At 47.4% G+C, this 24908-nt stretch overlaps 1 protein-coding gene across 2 annotated transcripts in view; it reads right to left on the reverse strand.

Annotated features, from left to right (window-relative positions):
* The window catches only part of LOC135904197 (synaptotagmin-10-like), a 368678-nt gene extending 358187 nt beyond the window's left edge, over positions 1 to 10491 (reverse strand). For both annotated transcript variants that reach the window (XM_065434836.2, XM_065434835.2), the window contains exon 1: positions 10292 to 10491. The gene's annotated coding sequence lies outside the window, so the exon portion shown is untranslated. The remainder of the gene's footprint in view (positions 1 to 10291) is intronic.
* Between the last annotated feature and the right edge of the window lie 14417 nt (positions 10492 to 24908).

A 24908-nucleotide genomic window follows, 5' to 3' on the forward strand; every position in this document is an offset into this window, starting at 1 on the left:
CGCATTAAAATGCAAAACGCATCCTCGGTGGGCTCAAGGCCTTCATCTTTTTGAAGCAACAGTGATTTAACTCACACTTGTGCAGTTTGCAAACGACGTGAGTTGTTCAGTCCCCAACCGGAATAGCGACATTTTTTTCGCGCGGGTGTCTTGCTAGAAGCAGTCTGGTTTACATGGTGCTTTGTTGCGAACATTGTCCCACACAAAAAAATGACTTTAAAATGAACGAGGAAGTTTAAAATTTTACTTCGAGTTAAACGACGCACTCAAGTGCTTTACGCTTCCGTACTGATGCCCTTGTAATTGCGTTCACAACACATTCCTAGACATGCAGGAGCGAGGGTGACAAGACGAATTCGCTATAACGAGCGGATGGCTTCCCGAAAACAAGCAAAAATGACTAGAGTGGCGTGTCCTCGACAAATCGTAAGCAAGTTGTCATTTCATTCATACAACGCAGTTTACACTTGTCGCGTGCGAAAACCGCACTTTATATGTCATACCTTGACCCACATTTTTGAAGATAGTCCAATGAAATCATCCAAAGATGGTTAAAACGTAATACAGTATTTGGCCAAATAAGGTCAGCAGCGACTCATGGGTTGCACATCGTTTTCCAAACGAAACATTCAAATCCCGATCAGCATACCAGCCCAGGCAACATGGCAATTTCTGCAGGGGGATTTGTTTACGATGGCTTGCTTGTGCGCCTTATTGTCCTTTTATGAATTATGATATATTTAGGGCCAATAAGCCCAAAGAATTGAAACGATAAACTGAGCAGAAAATTTGAAGAGTGACTCATCAAAAGCGAGAATTACGTTTATGGTTTTGATATATGGAACATGATACGGCTTGCTACACTATAAGCAGGATGGACAATGTACTAGTTTGGAATACCTTTGCTGGAAAATACATAAGAAAAGGACTAGAACGAAAAGGACAGACGAAGACAGTACTGTCTTTCTTAGAGGGAAGCGCGCATATGTGAATATGCTAGTGCACACAAGTATTTATGCATTTGTAATCTCGCTGTGCGGATTGCTTTCTCATTAGGTAGTCTAATAACGTGCGATTATTCAGCGAAAAAGGAGACAGCGGGGATGCTGAGCTTGAAACTGAAATGTTGCAGTGCAGGTAGTTTCGCTCCTGATTGCGAATAAAGTTTGAAGAGTTACTAACGAGTAGCTTAGTTAATGTACACGGAAAATTTGTGTGGTCAATGTCTTGCATTGTCAAGCGAAATGGCTTTTCCGTAATTCACAATACAGTGCTGTCTGTCGAATTAAAACAAATTTTCTAGTAGCTGAGAAAAATTCACAGCGCATGTTAACAACAACTGGGGGGGTATTTTGGTTTACGGTTGATAGCATTACAAATGCACAGCTGGTTCATGCAATAATGCTAACGCCTACAATCACGTAATCAAGAGTCTGCAATAGCACTCTTACTGAGACGAATATGCTTGCTTCATATGTGAATTAGAAATGTAAGCAGTTTCACGTTCTCTAAATATCCAGCCATAAGACGTGGGGATTTCCGCAAATACGTGCGCATGCTGCTTCTAACTGATGTTTGCGATCACCTAATCTATAATTTTGTTTAAGTGTCTGCAACTCCCTACAACAGGAGACATTGCAATCGCAACGATCAAATATTGCTTGTTGCAGAAACTTTGTTAGCGGAATTACAACAGCCTACTGTCTGTTTTACAGCAACTGTTCCTTTCGTTTGTCGAAGATTCTGCGATGCATCAAGGCCACTTCGACTACCGGCACTGAGAATGAGATTTGTGATGAGCAATGGAACTCCAAAGCATGGGTCCCATTTAAGATGCTCATGTAGTGTGCTCATTGGTCTGTAGTTTTTGTACAGCACCACGATAGCGAACTTTCCTCGTTGAAGTCGAATAGTTCAAAATGACTTTCCTAGATCTCGTATGCTTTTGCTAGATATCAGATAAGCTACTCCGTATCACTTTATTGTAATATCGCCAAAAAAACAGTGCTTGCAAGCGTAGAGTAGATGAACTGCATGCGGGGTAATTAAGCAGAAATGCTGTTGATTGTACTGCACAAAAGTAGGCGACTGCTGCGAAGAGATCATACAGTGCTGGCTGGGCTTTGCTTTAGACTGCGATTTGACTGCGGCTAAATACCTTTCCGTTTCAGGCGCTTTCTTTTGCACTAAGCACTATATTTTCGGCATCATTCTTAGTGCATCACACAGGTACTGTGATATTGCGCTGGTTAACGCGACACCATATCTTCAGTTATTTGTTTAGACGTAAAAAGAAAAGAAATATTAAGGATCTTAACAAGTTGTACCTAGTTCGCTACTCTACGTGCAATCACAGAGACATTCTATATATGGGCTTTGTCTGCCGGTATTATATATAGATAGACTCGCTACATACTATACATACGTGCTCTTTCCATGAAAATATGGTTAACGAATGGGCCAAAATAAAAGAACCATGTCTGTCCTCTCACAGTTATTATGTTACCACGGCAACTGCCACCATGAAAGCGCTGAGCTTGCAATAACTAGATGTATAGCTCAAGATTATGTGGGCCCTTTGTCCTGCCATTGGTTCTCAAGATTTTATTTGTGTCATGGTTTCCTACTGCTATTTCAAGCAGACAAATTAAGGGTCACCACTCTTTACATTGTTCTGTGGTTCCCTGATTTCGCCATCGGAGCCTGCAGAGGGGTTTAGGCACTGTCCGCTCTCGTACGATGAATGGTGCCCCTATGACGTCACCCAGCTCCCACGGACCTTTCTTGATTTAGATGCGACGAAGCAACTGCCACGAGCTTGTCCAATCTTTCCTCTTACGGCAAACGTTCCCTGTGCGTATAGCAGGAAACAAAGAGTCAAACGTCGACGGTGCACCATGCCATGTCTCAATATTAGAAGTCGCCCCGAAAAGAAAGCATGACGTAAAGATAGGTCTTACGACATTTGACAATGCACCTATCTCAACCTTATTTCGTCAGTTTGCTTCATGGATTCATGGGAGCTACTAGGCTAGCTGCATGAGGCAGGTACGTTGGTTCGCGCAAGTGTTCAGACCCACAATGAACCACTTACGCGCGATCTTCGAAGGAAGACATCTATATTAACTAATTATAGCTGGGCGTCTTTTTCTATGTGCGCTTTTGAGAGCTGATAACGCTTTTTTTTCTTTTTGTAGGTCATCATGCGAAGAGCACTATTCATTGTTTACTGAGCCTGAATGACCTTCCCTGGCATTAAGGAGGTGAGAAAGACAGCACAAAAATTATCTCCTCATGTTCCCAATTTCGCGCCACAACTAGGTCCGTCGTCGTAAGACAAGTGCAGCCATAGTACGCAGAATTCGACAAGCTTAGGAAATAAATGACAGCATATTGTATAATACTGACCATGTCTAGTATGATACTGGGAACTCTTTTGATGCTGCAACAGCAATGTCTCGCGCACCAAAAAAGTACCTTACAAAATGTTTACTAACACTAATGTGAAAGTATTCTTACTTAACGATAATAGTAACAATTGAGTGCTGGTACTAGAGACTACCAATAGTTAGTTCAAAGTCTCCCAACTGTTTTCATACTTTTGTCGCCCGTTAAGAGTTCCCCGAAAGTTATCGACTTCCATGAGGCTCGAGGTACACCCCAAGTCCGTTCTCCCATGCGATACCACATTATTTTGTCGCTTATCGCTGGTTTGGCATTCACAAAGTAATCTTCGCTCCAAATTGCTCAAGCACGTGAGAATTGCATCAAACATCTCTTCTACATCTGTTTCCACCGTGACATCCAGCACCTTCTACTCTGCACCAGGCTACATCACCTGGTTTCACAATCATTCACGCTGACGAATGTGCCTGGACCTTCACCACGTGCGTAGCAAACCAACAAAATTAAATGCGCATTCCTGTTGTCCCAGAAGTCAATGGCCCGCAGTGAGTGACTGTATTTTCGAAGTTCGTCTCTGAAAGAAGCAAAATCCGCAATGTTATCTCTCCTTCATTTCTATTCTTCCCCTTTCTCTTGCGTGGGGCACCCCACCAGGCTTGAGTCTGCTTTACCTGCCTGCTATTCCTTGATTTTTCATTTCCTCTTTGTCCCTGTTCCATCAAGTGCAATCCACACAGAAATATGCGGTGTACCATCCAAGTCTCTTATATGTCTACCCGGTTCCCCTTCCATATGTGTAGGATGGCCAGCCAGGCACGGCCTTAGTTAACCTCTCTTCCATTCCTACTTCGTTTATCTCGGTCGCTTCGCCCTTTCAAGTAATTATTTCAAAAGTTCATTAGTGCTTTTGTTTACGTTTTACTGTTCTGTTGATTTACAACGTAATTTGTGATGTCCACTGTTCTAAAGCTTTGTAAGTAAATTTTATCCTGTCTCGCATGTGCTATACCTAATAATCTCAATCAGACATTGCTGAAAGTAGTAGCAGCATATAACTTGAAGAGTAAGAAAAGAGAAAAGGAAAGAACAGAAAAAGAAATCAGTAGGCTCTCAGTTTTCGTTGAGCTATGTACCGACTCAATCGGACAGCAGCATAATCACACCGGGAAGCATCGTAATCTATATATTGTGCAATTGGTTCTAAAATTATGCAATATTTTCCCTTGACAATAGGAATATTAAGTTTCTGAATCGAATTAGTTTTCGCGGAAGCTTCGGCATTGGTTGAATTATTTGCGTTAATTTTGATGAAGCCATTGCTTCTAACGGAGATAGGGAGTGTTTTCACAGACGTCATTGAAGCGTAAACTAAAGTAAAGCCATGAGAAGCTGACGCATGTAAGGTGCAATAGCGAGTCATAAAATGTTTAAAAATCTAATTGGATTTGTCTGATCATTGATGAACGAGAGAGGGAAGCTCATATTCTAGACCATGCTGCCTGAGAAAAGGCCAATGAAAAGCAATAGCAACTGCATGACACTTGCGGTGACATGACTCAAAAGATGCCAATTTCTCTACAACAGAATGGAGGTGCCTTCTTTAACTCAGAGGCTTGTTTCGCCATTCTATGCCGTGGCCGCAATAGATGACACCACCATTCAACTTAACTGAAAGTGACCTTAAATGTGACCATCAGCAGAGTTATTGAAGGCGCCTTACGAAATAGCACGAGAAGATTGCTGAATTAAGTGAACTAAAGCATACGAAAAATCTATGACCCTTGACTTCCCGTGAAGGGGCCACACGGTTCTGGATTAGCGAGCCTTTCGGCCAAACAGGACAGGGCTAGGCATATGCTGACGTTATTCTTATATCCTTGCAAGGGAAGCCTGCGGGAGACCTCGACAAAAACCGCTTGTGCGGTGCAACAGCCTTTACTTTGCGATGCCATTACGTCGTCCTTGTCCGGGATAATATTGTTTGCCGTCCTTCCTTCGAAAATGATGCACAAACAGCCTCGTCAGTCTTCTCGCGAGGTTAACACCACGCAAGTTGCAAAAGGCGAATGTGGCGTGACAGCGCAGTGCTAAAAGGGAAATTCTAGCTCGGGGGCTGCAATATAAACACAAAGGAAAGGAGAAAGCGTCTCGCTCTGTATCCATGGCTTGTTGCACAACAGTTCCTTGCGAAAAAGGAAAAATAAAGCAAGGTAAAATAATCGACCGTATGAAGCAGACACTTTATCTTAGTCCCCAATAGCATTTTCACAAAATTTGTCAAAACTAGCAAAAGACTGAAGTTTACAACTCTATAGTCAAGTAAGGAAATTCTATCACAATTCGGCAAACTGCGGCCGTTAAGACACTCAAAACGTACGGGATTTATGAATTATGCAGTGCATTGAAGTCTGTCAGTAATTGTATTAAGGCTTGCTATACTTCTTAATACTCGAGCAATTTCACATTCGCCCTAAAATAGGTACCTTATGTGTCTATTCAGATGCTCTAAGAAACGCACTTTACGGAGCTCGCATAACTGTTTTTAGCACTGAGTCAGAGATTCGTTATATTCGGGACCCAACTTTTTGAAATATACTAGTTGATAGAAACTTAGAACAAAATCTATGCTGAAATCATAATTTCTCTTCCTACAGTTAGTAGCACGCAGCTTTCCTCAGAAAATGGTAAAAATATTTATTCTAACTTGTTCAGCAGTTCTATATTATCATTATTTTTGCCTCTCACTACTACTTGCACATGAAAATATTTTCTGATCCCGAGGTAAAGCTTCATCTAAGCTTCCACTCTGCACTGAGCTACACGAGCATGACTATACGATTCTGAAAATGGTAGAGGGCGAAGTTTTCGGAAGCACTAAATATTCTACCCTTCATTCCACATCTCGAAGTGGAGCTACATCGCACCATCCTGGAATACAGCTGCAGAAACTGCAAGGATTGAATCGCAATGATTAGAAGTATCATGCGTTATAGAGTAACCTGTAAATGGACCCCTTCGCTGGACTGTTTGATGAATCTACTGCAATATGCACGTGCTACTATTCGCACCGTCAGGAGCCAACCAAATGTTGGGCTGCTTGCGCGGATGTATTACTCTGCCGGCGTTTCTCTCGCAAGAACAAGGGCTCCGTGTTTCTTCTTAAAGGGATGTCCTTCAAATTATTGGGCATGCTGATTGTTCGGGGGTGTCACCAGCGGAATTTGTGGGCCTCGTAAGAAGCCATATACCTGTAGGCACTCTTTTCGGTTACTTTCAAGAAGCATTGCCTCGATTATTTCCGGAACATGGTGACCACTGTGCGCACCTTAACACCAGCGCAAAAACGAAATGAAGGAACAATCACTGCCCCTTGCATCCTATGTTGTAAACCTTCTGTTTCAGCAATATTTCACCTCATTTTCGATCTTGCGTGCGTCGCGTGACGAGCTTTTGCGGTTCTCCCAGTGTTCTTTTTTGCGCTTGAGGTTTCTGGGAGTGTTTTGCCGTGCTTTTGTTCCACGTGCTAGTTGCCTAGCCCCTTTTCCGCGCGCCAGTGAAGATAACACGGCTTGCCGTGAAATAAGAATGACTTATTTATTTGAAATGTAGTATTTGCTTGGTCTTGTGATCTCTTTTCTACCACTTCATCTTGAGTTGTCGTCTCTTATCTCTACACTGTTCGGTGCACGTCCTCCGCTTGCAGTGATTTGTCTGGAGACGTTGAAGCTTGCATTGTTGGCTCTTGACTTGATGGAAGATGACGGCGTTTACATTTCCCAATCACACTCTTGTGATCACTGGGATATAGAGCCAACAGCATGCTTATTGGATGTAAATCACAAACATCCAGGTTTGCGAATACCAAGTCAATGCACGTGACTCTTATAGTACTTGTCTGCTGATTCGGCTTCTCTAGCTCGACGCCGTACTATAGCTTCTCGCTCGAGGAGCCAGGGTTCTTCATCCCGACACCCCTGCTCGGCTACCGCGTGTCCATCGGGCGCTCAGTTTAAGACCGGGCACCCGGCGTTGTATTTTAAACTCGACTTCTCTGGCGCGCAGCTCGGGGTCAGCCCTACGACTACAAGCCCTTTCACGAGCCAACTCTTGCTGACGCTCGCGGTAGGCAGCTTCTTCCACAGGGGTGCGCTCTACTCGTGGTCTGCAGATAGTTGGGGCGTGGTTAGCAGCATACGCCCGCCATCGCTGCTTGCAATTCCAAATTATATCGCTTCGAAATTATATATGTCCGACATGTAAGACAATGAATGGCTCGTACCCCCTTAACCAATGGCTCGTACCCCCGTAAACGCGTCCTTCCCAGTATGACAACGAAGTGAAATTCTACGCTCGAATGACGAGCAGCAACGGAGCCAGATGTAGAAATCGATCACGCTTGAGCCATTGCTGATGATGATAGTTTTAGCCAAGTCCGAACAGGACGGCCCGGCGTCCAAATAAAAAGCTTCGCGGTAAAGCAATTGCGGCTACGAGGTGACACGTATCTATTTCCACAAGTTTGGTAAATTACAGAGACTATTTTGGACACGTGATACTGAACAATATAACGAGGTTGCAAAACTTGATGGCCTTCAAGCATGCTAGACGGGCAATTACTTACGGAGGTAAGTGAAGCATAAGTATGCGAAGCATAACTTTGCACCAGACACTTTCACATTCATCGTTTCTTTTATCAATCAAAACGCTTGCAATTGCCTTATCTACCAAGAGGAAAGCAGCACCTCCATGACCATCGCGGTCCTTCCGAGATGCTGTTTCAAATCCAGATGGCGACACTTCTGTGTTGCAAGCACGTTTATCCAGCCAAGATTCAGTATATGTTTTAGAGCGCAGCTCTTTGGCGTCCGTTCCTGGGTTTCGCGTCGTCGTCGGCGTTGTCGTCGGCCTCGTAACCAGCTCGCCGACGAATCTGCTCCGCCGCCGCGCATGCGCGCTGTGGGCTCTCCGGGCGAGGGAGGATGATGGAAGGGAGGAGGAGAGACTGTGGAGGAGGGCTGGCTACACAAATGGCTCTTTGGCGTCCGTTCCTGGGTTTCGCGTCGTCGTCGGCGTTATCGTCGGCCTCGTAACCAGCTCCGCCCCCCTTTCATCCCCCCAGCGCTAGCAGCGACCGACTGATACCGCTTTCGTGAGTCCGCTACCGCACTCACGAAAGACGTCGTGCACTTCCTGCAACTCGCATTAACCGTCCATCGATCCACACCGATGTTAGTAGTGGGGGACTTTAATGTTGACATAAAGACAAACAGCAATTTCCTAACACTTATGCGGGAGAACATCCCGTTCCTCTCGCTCGTAACGCGTCCCACGGCTGTGACAACCTCGCGAGGCACTTGTATAGATCTCGTCTTTGAGAATCAAGCATTGGTGTACCAAGTCGAACATATATCAGTCTATTTCTCCGACCACAAAGCTTCCTTCATGACTGTCAAGAACTGTTAGTGGAGTCTTTGTTAAAGGAATACGTGTGAAAAATAAAAAAAAATTCTGTGATAGCGCATACATGTGTTGCTCGATTTCTTTGCCTCAATCTATCGAAAAGGTGAAACAGCTTATTTGCTGCGCTCAAATTTCGCATTAGGAAGTAACGTAATCGTCGGTAATTTTTTTTATGGGTGGGCCGAGCAACCCGGACGAAAGACGAGAGGAAGTACACAATATGAGCGTGTACTTCCTCTCGTCTTCTATCCAGGTTGCGCTGCCCACCCATAGGAACAAGTTCAATCACCAACGCGCCCAGCTTGACGCGTTAATTTAAGATTCAGTACCAATAACAACTTGAGCATTCGACGAGAAAATGAAACTTGCTAGTGCGTTCTCTTTATTTGCCTTAATTTTAATTAACGTTTTATTTAAGAACGTTTAATTCTGTGAGACTATCTGCCTAAATGGATTTAGATCAACAGCCAGTAATGTTGCTGCCCCGGCTGCTTCATTTCTGGAATCATATAGATACCTGTACGACTGAACTACACTGTCAGATACTGCATCATAGACGTAACAGCAGCCATAACTTAAAAGTTTATGAAATCGTATCACGCAGTAGGAACTTTTTGGCTTTGCAAATTCAAAAAGCTTTTTGCAAGCCTGACGAATTCGCAAAGAAACATCTTCTCGTACAGCATAATTGATGGATTTCACTTTACTCCGTGAAGCCAGAATGGATTCTTTTTCTTTAAAGTGGCAGAACTTAAGAACTACTGTACAGTTTTTATTGACCTGAACATGACCAATACAATGGGTTCTTTCACTTTGTGATTTCTCCAGCTTTATGACTCAGACGCTGTTAGCCCACAGGAATGCTCAAAATCCAAGATTCAGCCTAGGATTCGGTCTTGCTGTCCAACAAACAAGAAAAGAAGATTATTACATGGTGACCCATTGTCAGAATCGTCTGCCGCCACCTTCGAAGTTACAATGGTCAGCGACATTTTTGATATGGCATCACCATGACATGTATCTCGAGAAAGTCCAACATTATCGGCCACTGGCTAGGATTGCTCAATATTTGTTATTTTCACGATATGTATCCAGTCTTGCGTCAACAGTGGTCTACCATTGTGTAATGCCTTAATACCTGACAGAAACTCTGACAGTCTCTGCTCAATGCGCTGGACCGCCTCGAGTTGGACTGACATATTGCAGGCGTCTATCTGAGGGCTAGAATTGGCTTTCCTAGGGACAGAGTTGACTTCAAGATTGCCTAATAATAGTGATAACGTACTCAAACGAACACTTCGATATGTGAAATATAAACACACAATGAGCACGTTTCGTAAAAGTTAACCAGTGTCAATGGGCACGGCAGTATAAACAGAAAATGATATGAACACTGACAGCACCAGGAATCATCCAAGTGACTTACCTGGGTTACGAACAGCCGTCAGCGCATGCTCCGCTCGGTGTCGGAAGCAAATGCAACTGCTGGCGGTGGGCGTTTAAATACTCTCGTTGGCGACGTAACGGGTTGCCAGTTCGATGAAACACTCGGGTCTAAGCTCAGCGCAAGCCCTTGCCGGGCTATGTGAGCTCCATTGCCGCCGCTGTAGTAGCACCGCATGAGACCTGCAGGTGTGGTACCTCGAGTGAATTACTCGACAAACGTTCTTGGCAAGCAGATCCAGGAAGCAAGCAGCACCTGGCTTACAAACTGTCGCAAGCCCATGCTCCGTTCGTTGTTAGCCCCACATGCGACTGATTTTGCTATCTTAAGACTGCAATTTCTGATATGATACCGCAGTATATTTGCTACGAGTACAAGTGGGCTCAGATTCAAAAGATTGAAGCTAGATAACAATGCAACTAACGTGGAACTGAATTTGCAAAACTGCTGGGGCCCTATAACGTAAAACTATAGCAATGTGTTTTTATTTCAATATCCTGACGTCAAATTTACGTAGCCACTGACGCAGGCATCGGCCGGTAACCCGAAGGTTTGTTTCAAAAGCACAATCAAACGCGCTTCTGCTTTGCAGGATGCCACTTTCTGTAGCTTTCAAAGTGAATTGAATTGCCTACATTGAGCAATTTTTTCTAAGTAATTGGCTGAGAAGAGGCAAGGAGCACATTTAAGTTGAGAGAGTTTCAATGAGGCCGAGCCAGCGCAGTGAAAGCAGATAGCCATATGAGTAGGGTGGTGTCGGCGCTTGTGATTGGTACGCTTCCCATTACTTAGATGGCAGTGGGTGGTCGAAAATGGCGGCGGCGTGCAACGGGAAGGTTAAAAATCCCGTTAAAATGCACTCTCAGTAAATTATACTTGACAGAGCAATGTCGTATACGTTCTGGAAGGTTTCTATGAAAATATGCTGCGACGTAAAATCTTGTACGCAAACAAATCCATGCCCCTGGCAGCTCTGAGTAGCCATCGCTACAGCGGTAGGCGGGTATTCATCATCTATCCCTTCCGGAACGGGGATGTCTCTGGTTATTCCGAAAAACTTAGTTTTGTTAGGCATAGTAATGCGTCTTTAGCGTGTACACGTCACTTCGACGTGGGGAAGCGTTGGTGGCTTGATGACATCGCGTGACAGATAGGTAAAGTGGACATAGCCCGAAAACGTTTGACCAATAGCAATTGCTGAAACGACGACTTTTTCGCTAATGGCGGAAAAGCCGTCGAATCAGAAACGATTTTTCTTTCGTTCAGTTTAAGCATGCGTGATGAGTAGGCGCATACGATATCGGATGGCGTTTTCGCGGATTTGGTGACGTCGCGTGACACAAAGGCGCAGTGGGTGGTGAGTCGAAGACAGTTCTATGACCAATCGCCTCGTTGCGGTCTTTCGGTAGATGGCGTACTAACAAAGAAACTTTGTTTGTGTGCATTAAGGATGTGTCTCCCGAACACACAGCACCTTTGGGTTATGTTTGTGAAAGAGTTCTTTAATGTCATCGAGGTTGTGGATAAGACCTCTAAAGTTCCAGTGTATTATTTGTGTAGCCATATTGTTTGTGTTTTTATGCTGTGTGTCAAGAGGAGTCAAGTCAGAGGAATGACTTACGGAGCCTTTTCAGGCCCCGTGATTATGGTGCGAGTTTTGTCTTTTTTGGAGCGGTCGCGAGACTAGCGCCACTCCTGAGGCGCTAGATGCGCCTTCTGGCTTGAGGTTGTATCCATCGACTCTTGGGAGCCGCTGGACTTCCGCTCACACGAGCGGGGTGTTTTCACCTTAGGCCTTGCCTCGAAAAGCAGGGCCTCAGAGGCCACCAACCCAGAGGTCGATGGGCCCTCCTTCGGGGACGGCGCAGCAGCGCTGGCTGCTGACGCCAGGGGGGCTGGTGGGAAGGCCACAACCACGCTCATTGTGGGCTGGGCCGGAGCCGGAGTCTGCTGCGACGTTGCCCCCTTGCGCGCCACACCAGCATACCCTGAGGTATGGAAAAAGGAAACACGTTTCCGCGCTTCTTGAAATGAGATATTTTCCTTGATTTTCATTGTTATTATGTCTTTTTCTTTTTTCCATGTGGGGCAGGTTCGAGAGTATGCTGCGTGTCCACCGTCACAGTTCGGACAGTGGGGTGCGCCATTACAGTTGTTGAATTCGTGTTCGTGTTCGCCACACTTTGCACAGGTTAGTCAGCCACGGCAGCTTTGCGAACCATGGCCATATCTCTGACAATTGAAGCATCTTCGGGGGTTTGGGATGTAAGGGTGGACTCGAAGTTTGGTATATCCTGTTTCTAAGGTTTCTGGTAGAACGCTGGACGCAAAGGTGAGGATGAGATGTTTAGTTGGGATGTCTTGGTTGCCTCACTTGATCTTTATTCTTTGCACCTGAATCCCATTGTGTTCTTTCCAGCCCTCCAGGAGCTCTTCCTCGCTTAGGCTCAACAGATCTTCATCAGAGATGACTCCTTTAGACGTGTTCAGTGATCTGTGGGGGGTAACAGTGATTTTCACATTACGGAAAGCTAAGAGACTGGAGAGTTTGCCTTGTTGTAAAGTGTCGCGGACCTCAAGAAGAAGGTCGCCTCTGCTCGGCAGGGCAGAGACGAGGAGCCTGCTCTCAGGGCCTGCTGCGGTTTCCGGCACTTGACGGACGGCAGGAACCTGTTGGTGCAGGTTTTGGCTGCGTTGAGTGATTCCCGCTGCACCGATAGCACCGAGGGTGGCACTCGTGCTGCGTTGCTAGCAAAGTGTCGCACTCCCTGCACGTGGGTGTGTGTGGGGGGGGGGGGGAGCGCGTAGGCAGACGTCCTCTCTGTGGCCTGTCTCGTTGCAGGTTCGTCAATGTGGCACGGTTCTCTTGTAGAGGTAGCACCGCAGAAGACGGCCGGAAAATTCTATGTAATATGGCACTGTTTTTCGCAGGAATGTGACCACCATGGTTATTGCGTTTCCCAGTCTTCTACATGTCATCGCCTCGTATCCGGGAGATTCAATGCGTTTAATTAACATTTCGGGTGTGGTGTCGTGATCGATGTTCTATATCACCCCTTTGCAAGAGTTATCGGAGGAAATTCCGTACGGTGCAATATCATATGTTGTTGCACCAATTGTAATTTTCTGCATCTTGCTTAGTGCTGAGGCCGTAGCCTCTGATGCAGTGCTCAGAACAAGGATCTTTTGGTCTTCGTCGACGTGTATTTGGAATCCGGTGGAGCCGATTTGTAGCTTTGCCTCATTTGTGATGGCGTCTACTAACTTCCCAAAGCTCATTTTGTCGAGCTGCAGGCCATCCTGTGGACGAACCGCAAACTTCTAATCATCGGCAGGAAGAGGGGGACGGCGGTTGTCGGGGCTTGTGCATCGCCAGTCGGCTTTGGCGGAGAACGGGCTTCGGTGGCACTCGTGATAGTTGGGGCGTGGTCGAGCGTGCCTGCAGCCGACAACGACGGGCAGGACAGGTAACATTGATCCCAGGCTCATTGCCTTCTTCGTTCTCCTCAGCAGCCGGAAGAAGTCCTTGCGATTCGCGAATTTCCATGTGCTCGTTCTCCAGGGCCCCGGTGGACGATTGGTGGGCTTTGTCGGTGTCGGTATTTGAGCAGCGCTTTCGCCAACTGCAGCGGTGTGACGGCCAAAGCCTTGGCTAGGCCTCACCACTAGCGTAGTGGGTTTAGCGGGGCGGCCCCGCTTCGAACCTTGATGTGACCGTAAAATGCAAAATATACCACTTACACCCTCAAGTTCAGTGTTGACATGCTCTGACTGACTTCAGCCACATGAAGATTACGTAGACACACGAAGATTACGTAGCTTCTGTGTGGAGCAGATGTGGAGCCCATCTGACCCGTCCCGGTCAAGAAGTGGGTAGGAACGCAAGCTAGCTGTTTCAGATAATCGCTGTGTGTTGATGGTGATTGAGATATGGCATAATATAGCACATTATCTCAAGGAAGGATTGGCAGAGAAGCGTTTCCGCGTGCTCGTTAAGATGACAATCACTATACTGTAATGCATTCCCAGAACGGGGGCTCGGTGATCACGCGGCCGATACGTGTAAAATAAATAATAAATGAAGAAATACAAGTATAAGAGCCCTAACATTGTATGACATGGCTGTTCGAGACCACATAGGCACATACACGGTGCCTTTATACCAAAAGCGCAGGAGTGGAGTGGCAAACATCCGTAGCGTTTCAAGGACCGCTGGACGAAAGCTTCGCTTCACATGGATACAAAATTGTGCGGTGGATTTACATAATCATTCTTCACCCACAATCCTACTTTCTGAACACATTTTCTCCAGGCCTGCGTGGTGTAGCAGACTGGGAACTTGCCTCTGGCCAACCTCCATGACGGTAACACCGCCCCCCCCTTTTTTTGTTTCATTTCTCGCTACAGGTTCCATTTGTGCAAAATACCCATGGGAAGCTCGCCATCTGTTTGCTGAAAGTAGACAGTAAAGTCGACGAAGTTTGCTGAAAGTATAGGGCAGCGTTTGACCAAAGTAGACGATATGGAAACGGCCTTCATCCGATCTGCAGCCTCTTACCGTTCAACGATAGGGATATATATATATATCAACACAAAAATTGTGGCTGGGAAAGCAATTTGTCATGGGGCAGCCTAAACATTTCTGAGCGTGACGAAGACGTTTCCAGCGATTTCTGTTCGCAGGAGCACTACCGCGCACTATATATATCTTTTCCAAATATCCATTCAGCCATTTTCACAGGCAACTGACCAACGATTTCATTTGCTGCTTTGAATTTTTATTTCAGTCCTCTTCTGCCATTTCATTTCTTGACTGCTATGTTCCTTCACGAGGTTGAACTGACAAAGGGCAGAGGTGAAGTAGCGCTGTAACAGGTGGAACGCCGGAAATAAATATGTATATATCTGCACAGAGTTAACATATACTCAACGTTGACATAAAAGCGTTACCTTTGACAATGAAGAGCGGCAAAGTAAAAATAGAAATGTGAAGTGGCCGAAAACAAATGCGCAGACTTACAACTCTTCCTTGGGAAATGGTGAACTATGGAGAACTCATGCAGGCCCACCCAATCACAATAGTCATTACTTATCCCGACTACTGAATAAAATTATCACTAGCATAAATGTATCATCTTCGCATGGTAGGCATCCAACAAGCGAAAATCTTTTTTTGCTGATGTTAGAAACGGAAAACGCCTCTTTCCCTTGAAAAGAGCAGTGCTTCCAGCATGCCATGGGTTTTCTTTTAATTCTGTTCCTTTCGTTGAAATTTCAATAATGATTATCGGGGGTTGTTTTAGGACTGTCAGGTATTTTTCTCTGCCATATAATAAGGCATGCTTCCGCCTTCAAGTCATAACTTCTGGAATTCGCATTTATTACTGTCATCTTGCTTGAAACTTGATATGTGCAATATGTTCGATCACGCAACGAAAGAAATGAGCAAGAAGACAGAAATCTGTCAGCCAAAATTTCTGAGGCAGCAGCCGCAATAGTAATGCGCCTCAGCGAACACAAAAGCTGCATGTCAAATATGCACTTGCAAGCGCATGTTGATCAACGTGTTCCTGACGCGCGATTTGATCAGGAAGAGAAAGCACGCCAGCGGCACAATGCGCAAGACACTTCGAACTGCTATCGAACGTCCCATATGTCAAAGCCTCGGAGACCAACCATTACTCTTCTACAAAACGAAACATTATAGGCCTTATGCCAGGCACTTTCCGGCAGGTATGTTCTCCTATCGCATCGCTTCAAGACTCTTTAATAATATAAGTAGAAAAAAATGCCCTAGGGTGGGGGATGGAGAGAAAGATTGAATCACGGCCTTCCCAGCACAAATGATTCAGGCTGGAACTATTCGACAATTTACTTTTAGTCCATGGCCATATAAAGTGTCTATATGTTAAACTTCCACAATAAAGCAAAAACATGCACCATGCACAAGCGCGCCACATACGCAGCAATGTAACGTGCGAATAATTGTGAATCTTTGCATGGTCCTTTATGTCTATCAGGTCGCGTACATCCTAAAAAGAAGTTTACACCCTTTGAGTTGTATTTTGTCCCCAAACAATAATCCTCATGTCTTCCCCGCATTTCATTTATTTAATGCTGCGAGCCCGGTAGGTCCTAGTCACGAAAGGATTGCGCGCAAAGGCCCACCCACATGACGGACCAAATTGCTCTTTTCGACCGCGGTCCGCGCATGACCTGATAGGACGTCAACATTTCGTGCGGACCACCATTGGCCCGTGCAAAACCTCGGCCCTCGGGGTCCCACAAATCGCCAAGGCTTTTCCCGCTTCAGTTTTGGTGGCGGACCGCACGTAATGCCGCACTGATTTTGGCGTAGGCAACGAACGTTGTCTGGTAACAGGGTGTGCCAAATCCAATCTAGTTTTTAGCTCAACAAAAGCCAGTCCTTTCATGTCCACGCCATTCCGCCTATATGTGCGTGCAGCAGATATATTTTTTAAACACCATGTCATCTTGGAGTGACAAGGAGTTTTTTATTTTGTATCCCTCGTTGAGCAGTTCCCGGCTTTGTGGGACTCGAGCCCGAATGATTTCAATGATAGCGCGAAAAATCGTTAGTGTAGCTGGTCGGTCTACTATGGCAGTCCACCGTGTTGACGTGCTCTGCGCCATACCGGACTGTGGCAAACCATGACATCGTATCACGTGATCGATCGGCCCGCCGATTTGGTCAGTTGTGTGGGTCGGTTTTTATCAGCTTGACACGGCATTCTCGACAAGAAAGTAGCAAGCACCGAGATTTCAGGAAAGGAAACGCAAGCAAGGCAGATGACAATTATTCTTTGGGGACAAGCCTCAAATGGCGTAAACTTTTTTTGAGTGTAGCGAAAAGTGGAATTTTCGCCGTATTGCTTTTCGAATATTTTAGCGCTTTTGGCAGTTTTAACGTGCAGCTTATCTGATATTTCAGTATCCCACTGGCTTTACAAAACTTCCTGAGCTGATGCCGTTTGATGGTTTCAGGTCTGCAGCTGCTATTTGTATATTTATGCCTGTACCACTGTGGGCTACTGACGTAGCATTTTCATCAGCAACTACATTGCATTGAATGCCTGTGGCCTGGCAACCAACAACGAAGAATGACCTTGTTGCATACGCAAGCTGCGCAAAGTAATGAGTGCACTCTATTAAAAACAGGCGTCTTATGTTTTTGGAAACATATTAGAGCTGCAACGACGCTCACTGAGTCCTTGAAGGCAATGGCGTTAATGAGATTTGTCTACTTTATGTGTTTTACGGCAATAAGTATCACGCAAGCGTCCGCATTTATTGCACGGGTACATGAATTTAATGCAACCGATATCGAAAACGACGCTTCTAGAGCAGTAGAAGCCACATCGGGGACAGACTTTAAGCATTTTTGTAAAATTCTTTGCAAGGGTACTTCGCTTTAGGTTCAAGGAAGAGAGAACGTACATGCGCGTCAAGTGCATGTTTTGATACTCCTACAAAAGAGATCTAACAGTCGATGGATTTAACTGTCGATATAACGCCTGTCTCCTGAGTGAATGGTCGGGACAGGACGATGATAGCACTCAGACGAAATGTTGTATTTCATAATTTTCTGTAAAGCTCAGCAAGATGCCGCGATTCTCATTCCAGACAAAATCACGAAGAATCGCAAAGCGCTACACAGTACGGTAGGCTTTATCCATGTCAAAAAATACTATTAGGAAAAACTGTTTGTGTACGAAGACATACCAGATGTTCGCCTCCATACGAACAAGGTGGTCTATAGTAGCTCAAACTTCTTTCAGTCCACCCTGGAAGGGATCTACTATCCTGTTATCTTCAAGATAATGGATAAAGTACCAGCTTATCATTTTCTCTAACTCCTTGCACAAACAACTTGTCAGCGCTACGAGTACGTAGCTGACGGCTAAAGCAGTGACCTTACTCTCTTCGATTATTGGGATTACGATGGCTTGTTTCCAAATGCACAGAATATGACCTGTAGACCACACGGCATTGAAAAGTGACAGGAGTGTTTTGAGAGTTTCAGGGTTTAAGTGTTTAACAATGTTATATAATCTTACCTTGGTTGAAGGTGCATATTTCTTGCAGCAAATCAGTGAAGCCTGAAATTCAGCCAAGTTACATGGATGATTGTAGGGCTCGCTTCGCAATTCTTTTCCGATCTAACGGCAGTCGCTCTGCTTGTGTTTCATATCTAAAGAATGTGTTGAAATGCGCAATGGTCTTGCGGAAACCCGCAAGGTGGAGAGAAGGAATTATTAAAGGGAAAATGAGATGTCCACCAAACTGTAGCAATTGCTACAAAGAAAACCCATACGCGTTCACCGAAAAGGGGTAGATGCCCAGTGCCCTTGTGCTGCAGTCTCCAAACGCTTTGGGTTGTTGTTCTTAAGGAACCATTGTGACGTGGAGTTACTCCTGCTCAGCATCGCAGAAACTTAAAGGAACTTTTTCATGATTTTAGAGCGGTACATTTCCACCAGGATATATATAGTTACCCAAGATGGCATCGGAGACGTTTATTGAAAAGGGGCAGATACCCAGTGCACTTGTGCTGCTGCCTGCAAATGCGTTGGGTCACTGTCCTTGAGGGACCTTTGTGACGGGCATTTAATTCCACTTAGCATAAAGAAATTTTAAGGGATCTGTCTCATCATTTTAGAGCTGCACATTTCCAGTGAAACATACGTAATTAACCAAGCTGGCATCGCACATTTTCATTGAAAGGGGGCTCAGAGCAAGCGTACTACTGCCGCACACAACAAGCACATCGGGTTGTTGTCCTTTTCAATGAACATACCTGTGCTTATCAACGATCAAAATGTCACTGCTTTTATAGGCACTGGCGCTGACTACTCGATTATCAGCGGAAAACTTGCAAGCGGTTAAAAGAAAGTTATGACGCCTTGGACAGGGACGCACCTACGGACAGCTGGTGGACATTGTCTTCAAACCACTTGGTGTGTGCACTTCTAATGTAAAAATTAAACATTCTACGTTTCCAATTAGTTCCCTTGTTCTCCGAGAATGCTCCCGTGAATTGATACTTGGAATATACTTTCTAGCTTACGTCATAGCTTACGCCAGTCAAACGCTATCGCGACCTGAGTCCAATTGCGCTACCATAGAGAAAGAGTGCCTTGCCGCCGTATAGGGACTTGCAAATTTCCAACCTTATCTCTATGGCCGCCCATTTCGAGTCGTGACGGAGCATCACTCCTTACGCTGCGCCGAAAGTAACCCAATGCAAAAACTGCAGGAGTGCTGAATCATATTGAGCCGCCTCGAGGGTCATTCGATGAAGTCGGAAGGGACCTCCTGGGCCCGTTTTCGTTGTCTACTTCCAGAAACAAGTGGATAATCATCGCCACTGGCTATTTACCCTTCTATGCTGAAACAAGGGAGGGCTTTTCGTAAAGGTAGAGCTTCTGAGGTTGCACAGTTTTTCGTACAGAACATCGTACTATGTCATGACGCCCCAACCTGTATCATCACAGATCGACGGGGTCGTTTACGGCAAGACTGCGTGAAGACGTTTTTCAGTTGAGTTACACCACGCACCGAAACACGACTGCCTATCATCTGCAAGCAAATGGCTTGACGGAAAGGCTTAATGAGACGATGAGCGATACGCTGTCGATGTACATAGACTTGCAGCATAAGACGTGGGACGTAATACTACCGTACATCCCGGTTGCGTACAATACCGCTATGCAAGAGACCACGAGCGTCACGCGCTTTTCTCTCTTTTCCGGTCGTGAAGTTCAGACACTGTCAGAAGTGATGTTACCATGTGACGTTCTGACAGTCTTGGTGAAGACACCGAGAGTTTTGTGCAGCGTGCCGAGGAAGCGCGCCATGTATCATATGATATCATATGATACATACATACATATTGCCACGTGCGTTTATTTCAGCTTCTAGCGACGCGAGGTACGCAGCTCGCGTCGCTGCGACGCGACCGGCGTCGCTGCGCCGCAGGCGGCGTCGCTTGACGCGTTTCGATCATGCACGCGAAACGTATAAATGCGGGACTACCGCCTGCGCTGGCTCAGTCCGACGAGCGCCCCAGACGCGCTTGCTGCTTTCGCCGTCACCGCGTTGTTCAGTTGATTTCGGGCACAAGTTCGCCCATTAAACTCTTTTTTTACATCTAACCTCGACGCAGTGTTCCTTTCTGTCTGCCTGCGTGCCAGGTAGCTCACCGTGACCTACGTGACATTTTGGTGGAGGTGCTTATGCCCCGGACGCCCCCTCAAAGCCGTGACACCAGCCCAAGTGCATCTGGAGCTGGCGACGCGGAAGACAGCTCCAGAGAAGACGCTCGAGCTGCGCGCGAAGCAATACGACCGCAACTTACGCACTCCTCCGTCAGACTGCGACGACTCCCGAAGTACCTCCGCAGTGGCCCTTCGAGATACCATCCGTGCCATCGTGCGCGACGAGCTGCGCAAGTTGCTACTGGGTCCGCAACCACAAATATCCTCGCTCGCCGACGTTGTAAGGGACGAGGTACAACAAGCGCTGGGAACACTCGATCCTGCCGAAACGGCGCCAACCATATCGCCACCTTGCCAGGAGCCACGCGTTTCAACTTACGCCGCCGCTCTGCAAAGCCAAGTGAGGCCGACCAGCTGGCGACGGGATACGTACGCGCCACCTCAACGCAGCCAAGCCTACCCGCCACCGCCGCGTCCGCAGCAGGCCGTCCGCTCAAACATGTTTCGGCAAACTACCACGAGGAAGACTGACATCTGGAGAACCCCAGATCGACGACCGCTTTGTTTTCACTGTGGTGAAGCCGGCCACCTCCTTCGAGAATGCCCCTACCGTCAGATGGGCCTCCGCGGGTACAACATCGACGCCCCACGACCTCTTCCTGGCCAACGGCCTCGAGAAATTGAAGCCTATCTTCGAGCGACCGAAGATGCCGCCCCACGTCGTTTCAGGTCCCCGTCACCCTACCCACGCCGTTCGTCTTCGCCGTACCCAGGGCACGCGAGGGAGAGGTCACTGAGCCCTCGTAGGGGAAACTAAAGCCAGCGACGTCAGGAGGTGACGCCGCTCTCGAGCGAAGACCGAAAAACCCTCCTACAACCACGACGCATTGCGCCGCCTCGACGCATTCCGACGCCTCGTTGCATTCCGACAACACAAGGCCACAACAGCACCTTGCCACGAGGCTTCCACCCGACGCAGCCGCGACCGTGCGAAGCGACAGACCGCACAGTCGGTGACCGATCGACATCGAACGCGAACACCAAGTGCCGACTTACAAGTTACCCTAGATGGACATTCAGTGGTTGCACTCGTCGACACCGGGGCTGACTACTCCGTCGTTAGTGGACGATTTTTGTCACAACTCAAGAAAGTCAAAACCGCATGGGAAGGTCCTCAAATACGCACAGCAGGAGGCCACCTCATAACCCCGACGGGACGATGCACTGCGCGAGTGGCTGTTCACGGTTACACCTACCCTGTGAACTTCATCATCCTACAGCACTGCTCTCGCGACGTAATCCTCGGGATGGACTTCCTGAACGAAAACGGTGGGGTGATCGACCTGCAGACGAAAACCATAACACTGACGACAAAACGGTCAGAAAGAATGCAAAGCAATCATCATCGCGCCGCGTTCACCATCCTCGACGATCAAGTGAGCCTCCCGCCAAATGCTGGCGTCATCGCACTCGTCGAAACAGACGCGTCCTCAAGCGGCGATGCGATTGTCGAAGCGAACTTGCAGCTGCTTCTGGATCGCCAAATTTGCGTCGCACGCGGTGTCGTCCACCTGCGTGAAGGCAGAGCGGCTGTGCTAATAACCAATTTCAGCACGGAACACAAGCACCTCAACAGGGGTACGACGGTCGCTTTCTTGGAAGAGTTCGCCGAAATAAGCGACGCATTAGCGCTCTCCGAGTCGTCCCATGAGGCGTCGTCGACGGTGGCTGATGAGGTGAACTTCGACATTAATGCCTCCCTGCCTCAACAAAAGCAAGAAAAGCTACGTCGCCTTCTTCTGCGATATTCCGAATGTTTTTCTAAGTCGTCGAGGATCCGGCAAACGCACATAGCGAAGCATCGCATTATAACCGATGAATCGACTCGTCCCGTCCGCCGAAGTCCCTACCGCGTTTCAGCGCGAGAACGTGAAACAATCAAGACACAAGTTGAAGAAATGCTTCGCGACGACGTCATTCAGCCGTCCAAGAGCCCGTGGTCTTCGCCGGTGGTGCTTGTAAGGAAGAAAGACGGTACCCTACGATTTTGCGTCGATTATAGGCGTCTCAACAGCGTCACAAAAAAGGACGTCTACCCGCTTCCGAGAATCGACGACACGTTAGATCGACTGTGCGGTGCCAAGTATTTTTCGTCGATGGACCTCCGCAGCGGCTACTGGCAGATTGAGATCGATGAAAGGGACCGTGAGAAGACTGCCTTCATCACGCCGGACGGTCTTTACGAATTTAAAGTCATGCCATTCGGACTATGCTCAGCGCCGGCGACATTTCAGCGTGTCATGGACACCGTGTTGTCTGGGCTGAAATGGCAGATATGCCTCGTATATCTCGACGACGTAGTCGTTTTCGCATCCACCTTCGACGAGCACCTTCATAGGCTGGAGACCGTGCTAGAGGCAATTAGGGTGTCGGGACTCACTCTGAAACCAGAGAAATGTCGTTTCGCCTACGAAGAGCTCCTGTTCCTCGGTCACGTAGTTAATCGCGAAGGCGTGCGTCCGGACCCCAAAAAGACGGCAGCCATCGAAAGTTTCCCGATACCTAGTGACAAGAAAGCTGTCCGTAGATTTTTGGGGCTCTGTGCGTATTACAGGCGTTTTGTCCGAGATTTCTCTCGAATTGCAGAGCCTCTCACTCGCCTTACGAAAGCCGACGCGCAGTTCACATGGAAGAAGCCCCAAGAAGACGCTTTTCGTGAACTTCAACGACGCTTGCAGTCACCGCCCGTACTCGGCCATTTCGACGAAAGCGCTGACACCGAGATCCACACGGATGCAAGCGGCATAGGACTCGGTGCTGTGTTGATTCAAAAGAAGAACGGCCTGGAGCGAGCCATCGCCTACGCGAGCAGATCACTGTCGAAAGCCGAATTGAACTATTCGACTACCGAAAAGGAATGCCTCGCTGTCATCGGGGCGGTCACAAAATTTCGGCCGTACCTTTACGGGAAGCACTTCAAGGTCGTCAGTGACCACCACGCTCTGTGCTGGCTTGCTAACCTGAAGGACCCGTCAGGTCGCCTCGCTCGTTGGAGCCTGCGACTACAGGAGTTCGACGTCACCGTCGTGTATAAGTCAGGCCGAAAGCACACAGACGCCGACTGCCTTTCGAGAGCCCCTGTTGAATCCGCCCCGACCTCTGACGATGACGACGATGCCTTCCTTGGGCCCATAAGCTCTAACACCTTCGCACAAGATCAACGTGCCGATCCTGATCTACGCTGTGTGGTTCAATATCTCGAAGGGAAGACCGATTCAGTGCCAAAGGCATTCAGACGCGCGCTTTCATCGCTATGCCTGCGCGACAATGTGCTTGTGAAAAAGAACTTCACGCCGTACAAAGCGGCATATCTACTCGTCGTGCCAGTCAAGCTAAGGCAAGAGATTTTAGAAGCGTCTCACGATGAGCCGACAGCGGGGCATCTGGGATTCACTCGAACTCTCAGAAGAATTCAAGAGAAATACTACTGGCCGGCCCTGAACGCAGACGTCGCACGCTACGTGAAAACCTGCCGAGATTGCCAACGTCGGAAAACACCGCCTACAAGGCCAGCCGGCCTCCTGCAACCAATCGAGCCACCGTGGAAACCATTCCAGCAGATAGGCATGGATCTGCTTGGCCCCTTCCCGACGTCTACTTGCGGGAACAGGTGGATAGTGGTAGCAACGGACTATCTGACGCGCTATGCCGAGACAGCGGCGTTAGCATCGGGAAATGCAATCGAGGTCGGCAGATTCTTCTTAAAGAACATCGTTCTCCGTCATGGTGCACCCGAGGTCCTTATTACAGACAGAGGTACGGCATTCACAGCTGAACTTACGCAACAGATTCTACACTTGAGCCACACGAGCCATCGGCGCACTACAGCGTACCACCCGCAGACAAACGGCCTTACGGAGCGTTTAAATAAAACACTCGCCGACATGCTCGCCATGTATGTGGACGCCGGGCACAAGACTTGGGACGAAATCCTTCCGTACGTGACGTTTGCCTACAACACCGCGCCACAGGAGACAACGCAGATGACGCCATTCGAGCTTGTCTTCGGTCGCCAAGTCGCCACGATGCTTGATGCGATGTTGCCTCACGTTGAAGACGACAGCATCCATGCAGACGTTGCCGGCTTCCTTCAACGTGCCGAGGAAGCTCGTCAGCTAGCCCGAATGCGTATTAAAGAGCAGCAAAACGTCGACGCCCGACTCTACAACCTACGACGACGAGACCAAGAGTACGCACTTGGTGACCGCGTTATGGTGTGGACACCGATTCGTCGCCGCGGCCTTAGTGAGAAGCTCCTGCGCCGTTACTTCGGGCCCTACAAGATAACTCGACGACTTGGA

This window comes from Dermacentor albipictus, chromosome 10 (genome assembly GCF_038994185.2).
Source record: "Dermacentor albipictus isolate Rhodes 1998 colony chromosome 10, USDA_Dalb.pri_finalv2, whole genome shotgun sequence".
Taxonomy (NCBI): domain Eukaryota; kingdom Metazoa; phylum Arthropoda; class Arachnida; order Ixodida; family Ixodidae; genus Dermacentor; species Dermacentor albipictus.